Source organism: Plectropomus leopardus, chromosome 5 (genome assembly GCF_026936395.1).
Source record: "Plectropomus leopardus strain MGB_pleo_1.0 chromosome 5, ASM2693639v1, whole genome shotgun sequence".
Lineage (NCBI taxonomy): Eukaryota > Metazoa > Chordata > Actinopteri > Perciformes > Serranidae > Plectropomus > Plectropomus leopardus.
In genome coordinates this window covers 10,543,651-10,551,252 of record NC_142180.1, presented here as the reverse complement: position 1 = coordinate 10,551,252, position 7,602 = coordinate 10,543,651, and positions in this window count along the sequence as shown.

The window sequence follows — 7,602 nt, the reverse complement described above, 5'->3', positions numbered from 1 at the left end:
GACAGCGTGTGTTTCCCGCCTATCCATGGTGCGTTTCCAGACCGCTGGGAAAAAGGATAGACGACACATTAGAAATGAATTGAACGGTTGTAAAAAGTGGGGGGACATAGGGCACAGATACGGGAAGTGCGAAGGACATGTCCCACGCCTACCCCGCGTACTACGCGCCTGTCCCTGAGCACACCCTGAAGGCAAACCCTTCCAGGAAAAGGTAAATTTCATATAATAATAATAATATTTTTGTGTATTGGCTCATTTGTTCAAGCGGCAACTATAGTTGTCAGTTACAATGTGAAAAGTATAAAAACACTGTCTATTGGATTTTTCATATTTTACTCATTTTTAAGGCTACATTGATGTACCATGGCTCATGTCAAACCAGAGATGTTACTTCTTTCTTGTGTATTTAGCAAGTGTTTAAAGGCATGCTTTTCCCCAGTGTTTAACATAGTCGGGCTTCCTTTGCTTGCTAGCTGCTAGCAAACACACAAGAATGAGGAGATGTAGCCTAGCACTTGACAGTGCGGTAATACTAACATTAACCAAGTTAAGGTCTAATGTTTGGTAATAACAGTTTTGGTAATATTACCTAGAACATTTTATAACCGACATTGGTGTGGTAGCTAATATTTGGTAACTAATTTGTGTTGTGGTAGCTAGCTATATTGACTGTGTAGCACTGCGGTACACAAATGGTGTCCAGTAGGAGGTACTCTTCCCTCCACAACCAACCCGTCACACCTGATGATAATTAAGGCCTTCCCATACGTGCACCCATGTTAAAATGTCTCTAAGCACAACTATGACCTCCTCCAGTGTGGAAGGCTTTCTTTTCAAACTTTCCTGACACTGAGTGGAACCAGTGAGTGTGAAACCCAAATCCAGAATAGTTTCATGTAAACATAAATCAGAATAAAAAGGGCTGTCTGTTCAGATAGCAGCTCTGACTCTCCACTATGCTTTTCCATGTCTTGTTCCAGCTAAGAGACCCTGTCTGTCATAGCTACTGCTGGACTAGTGATGCTCGCAGGTCGTTACGGCTCGTAGACCTCTCGGTGGGAGGCGCTGGCCCTAATATCACGCTCCACAACACGCTCAATACCCCGCAGCTTTCTGAAGAGCCTCAGCTCGTCCTCAGTGCTCAAACAGTGCTGCAATACATGTGTTCCTCTTGCTCACTCACTAAAGATCACTGTCAGCTGAGTGAAACACTTTCAGTCCAGGTTTGCTGGTGACAGACTGCTGTCAAGCTCGAGGCTGAAAGATTCTGCCCCAGTGTTTTTCCTCTGATTCCTCGTTGTCTTTAAACATGCGGCTCCAAGTGTTATCTACAGTATGTGCAGAAACAACTGTCACGCCTGAGCTCCTCTTGCTTGAACCACAAAGCACCTGGTCCCTTTAGCAATCATGTTAAGGATAATTGAACAAAGTAATAATTACAGGAGATTTTTCCCAGTCTGTTTCAGTTTAGTGCAGCCCCTTGCTTTTCCTCTGATCGATGCGCTTTCTTGGTCCCAGAGGTACTGATGACTGTGTTTGAAAACCAAAAGCATTATAGCTCGTAGATTTAAAAAAAAAAAAAAACCCAAAAAAAACCCAAAAAACAGGTAAACTTTATGACCCTTCTCTCTGGCGTTCTCTGCCTCCCCTCTGAGTAAACACCAGCGAACCATCCATCACTTAAGAATAGAGAGATCACTGGAATAGAGAGAGCTTTTCTTTTGGTAGAAATGGGATTTTACAGTAAATCTCTATTGAAATCCTTCAGAGGAATGGGAGGCTGGAGCAGTATGTCAAAGTAGCCTCAATTTCACTTACATTCCCTCCTCCCTACAACTGAGGAAAACACCTCAGACTCTGGCTCATAATGTACTTTCTGTTTGGTTTGGATAAACTGGTAGTATCTAGCCATGTTGATACTGTACGTTTGATTTTATCTGCTAAGATTTAGAGAAATACATCCCAGAGATTTATAGCCTCCACCTGATAACCTTGGAGGTGTGTTGAGTTTTCTCTCTTTTCAAGATCTAATCGGTTTGCAGTGCCCCTTGTTACTTTAAATAATCAAAGTACACTCTTCCGATTTTACAGAGATTTTTTTCAAAATAAAAACCACAAACTCTACCGATTATCCAGTATAACTCCTGAGGCATTATTACTGTAAATACTTGTTTCTTTTTGAAGTCTTAAATGTGATATTTTAAGAGTTTGTGTACTTCAAACTGTTTCAAAGGTGTATTCACATTATTTTTGATGCACAGGAAATTATGTTCTTAGCAACAAATAAGGGTAGAACATTTAATGGATTTGTACTATAGTGATGGGGTTTTAAAGAGGAACTACTATTTTTTTTTTTTTTAGCACTCTACACAATGATTTACAAGATTTTTGGGGACCTCAGAATATCATCTTTGCTCTTTGCAGATGATGTGTTTCTGTTGGCCTCATCGCATCGTGACCTCCAGCATGCACAGTTGGGATTAGAGCCCGCACCTCCAAGTCTGAGGTTCTATGCCAGAAACCTGTGGATTGACCTCTCTGTGTTTGTAGAGAGTTAGCAAAGGAGTTCAAGTATCTCGTGGTCTTGTTCATTAGTGGCTGTAAAATGGACTTTAGGAGCTGAGCCAGAAGGCAAAGCATTTATTTACTTGTCCATTTACATTTTGACCCTCACCAGTCATGAGCTTCGGGTATTGACCGAAAGAATGAGATTGCAGATACACGCAGCCAAAATAAGATTCCTATGAGCTCAGCCTTAGAAATATAGTGAGGAGCCTGGACATCCAAAGGGAGCTTGGAGTAGAGCCACTGCTCCTTTGCATCGAAAGGAACCAGTTGAGGTATTTTGGGCATCTGATCAGGATGCCTCCTGGGTGCCTCCTGTTAGAGGCTTTCTGGGCACATCCAACTGGTAGGAGGCACCGGGGCAGATCCAGAACATGCTGGAGGGTTTAAAAATCTCATCTGGACTGGGAACGCCTCGGGATACCCCAGGAGGAGCTAGAAACCGTTGCTGGGGAGAGGGATGTCTGGAGCATCTTGCTCAGCCTGCTGCCTCGGATAAGCAACCTGGCTCCGGATATATGACTTGGATGGATGATTGCCATAATTATGTAGATTCTTGTTGGCATGTGATGTTGTTGTGTACTTTTTAACTCAAAATTAAACTCCTCAGAGGCGTAGTCATAAGAAATATAAAGATATTTAATCAAAGACTTGAGCTGGTTTGCAAAGCAACTGAAGATGTCACATTTGACAGATAGTGATACAACTTCTTGTAGGGGCAGGTCCTTTTTTCACACACCAGTCAAAATAGACATCGGATTCACTCTTCCTGGTTTTTAACCATTCCCTAAAATCATTTCATCGCAGTACCATAAAAACATGATTATTCAATAAACTTTAGATTTCCTTGTTCCAGGATGAAGACAGAGTAACACAGCCTGTTACAGTGAACTAAAATGAGTCATTAACTTAGCTGAGTCATACATAAGTTAAGACAAGAAATAAAATATTTGGCAGTGTGTGGTATACGTAAAACTATGTAATTAATAACGATATGACTATAAATTTCCACAACAATGTTAATAGCAGAGCATTGGCTAACAATGGCCCCCAGTTTGTGCTGATCACACAGTGTAGCAGCTACATAGCTGCGGGTAGAATTAACAAGCCTCATTGAGGCTGGTGGATTTATAGCTGTTCAGTGGAAGTAAACATGACACATGGGCCCCATTTAAAACAAATTAGAGCAAAGTAGTAGAATATTACAAGAATAATGTACTATATATTGTAGTTTCTATTTTGTGCACTTTTTTCAAACATACTTTCATAAATCCTAAATTCCACAAAAATACACTTTTGTCCAACTTAATGTCAGGTATTATGTATTTTCACTGAATCTTTGTGGTCACAGGAGGTGACACATTAAAAGAAGCCACTCCACCCAGAGCACACTGATTTCACCATCAACAACACAACCTCTTCATCATCCCACCCTCAAACATTTATTTGATCCCAATCTTCTGTTGATCCATAGAGCAGATTAGATCAGACTGGGGCTGTTGGTGGGATGCTGCCCAGCAGGAGCCGGCTCGCAGCAGAGCAGGGGTCCTCCTTGTATTCCCTCAGGTTAGCCGCTGATGCCCAGGCCAGGCTGCAGCTGACAAATGAGCAGAATCCTGCAGAGTCAATGTCATCTGTGGGTTCATGTCAAACCCTGTCAGCCTCCATCTGCTCGGGATGCCAGGCCTATGTTTATCCTCCCTTGAAATGTCTGTCTGGGCATCTGTCTTTCTGTCAGCTTGTGTGGGTGTCTTTCTGTCTCTACCAGAATCTCTGACTGTCTTTTCTCTGCTTGCTTACAATATGCTTTCTCACCTGAGGCCAGATCTCATATTAAACTCTTGAATCGAGTGGGGAGAGCAAACTTCATATCACAAAATGTACTTTAAGAAAGAGTTTTACATTTTGGAGAACACTCTTATTTGAGTTAAATAAGAAGAATAATCTTCTCATCTAACTCTCTTCTCAAAAGTGAGCAAGTAACATTAATTCCCTGATGTTTGTACTATTCCTTACATCAATGACAAACTGCAAATTGGTAAAATTCTGAGATGTTGTAAACAGAAATATGTGCGAAATAGCAAATGTTAGCACACTATGATGTTACACATGACAAACATTACAGTGGCTAAACATCAGTAAGCTATAATAGCATTGTCATTGTGAGCATGTTGACTTTCCTCTGCCTCTATACAGCCTGCATAGCTCCAGGCTCTTAAGTCTGATTTAAAAATACTCTTTTGTTTTAGCACCAGACAGACAGAAGAAATCTGTCTAAATTTAGGTAGACAGAATCTGCCATAATTTTCTTTTATTTTATTTTCTTTTATTTTATTTAACAGAGTGTATTTGATGTTTGACACAGAGGATCAAGATGATGCGTATTGTTTGTCTTTGTTTGTGTAACCGGATATATTTTTCTTGTGTCTTTCGCACAGAACCTCTGCAGTCCAGCAACATGCAGGTAAGACTCTGATAAATTCCTTTGAAAAAATATTTTAATTAAATGGGTAAAATGAAGTGCTATTTTTAGATATAATGAGAAAGCGTTTCCCATTGGATTATTAATTAATTAAAAAAAGGACTAAATTAAATTTTCAACCAGAACAAAAGCCAGAAACTCGCCAGTTACTGCAAAGCCTGGATCAGTGAAGCACGTGTGAGGAGATCATGTTGCTGTGGTTTAAGCAACGAGAGACTTTCATTTTGTGGTGATTTTTGTGGGCTCAGTGGACAAAAGCAAAAGTTCTTGATCTGGCTAGTACATGGTTTTGGAAAATGACAGCTTATTTTTAAATGCTATTTTTATTTTTTAAACCCAGCCATTTGTAGTATACATAGAAATTAAGTAATGTATCATTTGTGGCAATGTAAGATTTAATATGGCGATGGTGAAACAGAAAAAAAGTTTGTGTCGTTCATGTAAACCGTCAACTAACGTTTAAAAAATAAAATATAAGTATTACAAAACTGTCTAGGAGGAAGAGGGCAAGTTCAGGATCAGTTTTGAATCCTATTAAATCCCACAATTCTCTCCTTCTGACTGACCAGAGTTGACTCATGTTTTGCCTGTGCTCTATCACTGTCACTTATCGCTTTATTTTTTCTTCTTTGGTCACTTCTTTTCTTTTTCTTTTTGCTGATTTTGCCCCAGTATCCATCATAGCTACAAAATAACGTCAAGAGAAAAATCTTCAAAGAAAAAGTCTCCGCTCGCTGTTATTTAAATGCCCAGTATGTGGGATTTAGGGGCATATATTGGCAGATATGGAATATGATATATTTGATGTATAGTTTGTCCACTGAGATTATTGCTTTTTCACCTTCCTCCATCATCTGTTTTCGGACTGGAAACAGTTCATTGTGTCTTTGCATGGTTTCTTTGGGATACTGGCCATTGAGTCATTTCGGCTGTCTGCCATGTCATTATACCAATTCTTTTTGTTTGTAGTGCTTGAATTTTGCAATGATTGATAGTGATCGGGTGGTGTTCTTTGATCCCATATGGTAAATGACCCACTCTTTTTTTTATGAGAGACCTCTGCAGATAATTAAGCTCCTACTGAAAACTTCCTGAATGATGAACACTAAAGAAATAGGGAGTTTTAGCTGGCTAAAATCTGCAGTCCTCACTGCTAGACGCCATTGAATCTCCCTAAATCGCACTTCTCACACAAGTGGCCGATGAACTACTCACTGCAATGACATTTTCATCAAGGAAAATGTAAACTTAGGCTCTGCTGTAAATGCACAATTTGCTGAGGAATCAGATCAGGTGCATTAAGATGAACTATACAGAGGAAGCCACTCTTCCTGAAAGTCTTGTTAGCTTATGTAGGTCATATAAAGACTGTTCCATATCAGCAAAAAAGCAAAAAGAGGTGCATGAAATAAATTTAGTTGCAAAATAATATGACCATTATTCTTGCAAAAAATGAATTTTACAGTGAAAAATAAATTTAACAAATTTTACAAATCTACAATTTATCTTGATAAAGAGGTTGTTTTCCCATCTACTATGCTCTCTCCAGATGACAAGCTCATCTAAATGTTTTATATGCACATAACCAACTTAATCTCTGTGCATCATCCTTATATACTAAATCAGTATCTGTTTTTAGCTCCTACTAACAAAACTTTGCACAGTTCCACATAACAAAAGGCAGTAGAAAACAAAATAAAACTTGTTTTCTATATCAGCCAAACAGCACATACGACAAATCCAGATTTCTTCTTCTAAATTCGTATACCGTCCAGTTTAAACCATCAGTAGTAAAATACCAGATCTCAGCTGAGCACATTGCCTTAAGTGGATGTTATACCTCTCTGAGTCCAGCTTGCATACAGTTATAACTGTGGTATAAGGCTGGCACTTTAATGTAATTAATACCAGCTAAATGGAAGCAAAAACTGCTATCTGTAGGAATCCCCAAAGAGCTCAGTTTCTCTTATCAGGGCCATTAAATGTCTCTGGAGGAGGAAAGTAAAAGAGTCAGATTTAACTGTCCAGCGGATACATCACTCACTTAATATCCCACAGCCACTGCTTGTTATCTGGGTTTTTTTCACAAGCTGCATAAGCACAGCTTTTTTTGGGAGGCATCACACAATGAGTGTTTGTGAGGATATTAGTCAGAGATGACGATGTCAGGCGTGAGGTGTTGGCACGAGGCACGACTGCACGCTTGGAGGCTTTTTGTTGCCAGATTTTTTTTTTTTTAAGCGAGTTTTGCTTTGACTAGATCAGAGGAAAAAAAATAGGAAAAGCTACGGATAAGTACAAAAATCCAGTGTTTTCCTGGAAGATGAACAAATCGAATTAAGAAAGGTGGATTTTTGTAACCCTGTAATATGAGAATGTTTCAAAGACGAGCCAGAGGAAACATGAATACTGATATCAGTTTTTATAGACTGTTGTTTTCTCTTTTCTTGTCTGACCTTGCTTTATAAATCTGGTCTCATAAGTTACACCTTGAGGCTGTGTTTGTTTTCATTACAAGGGTGAATGGGCAGAGACGAAGAGCAGCTTTGACAAAA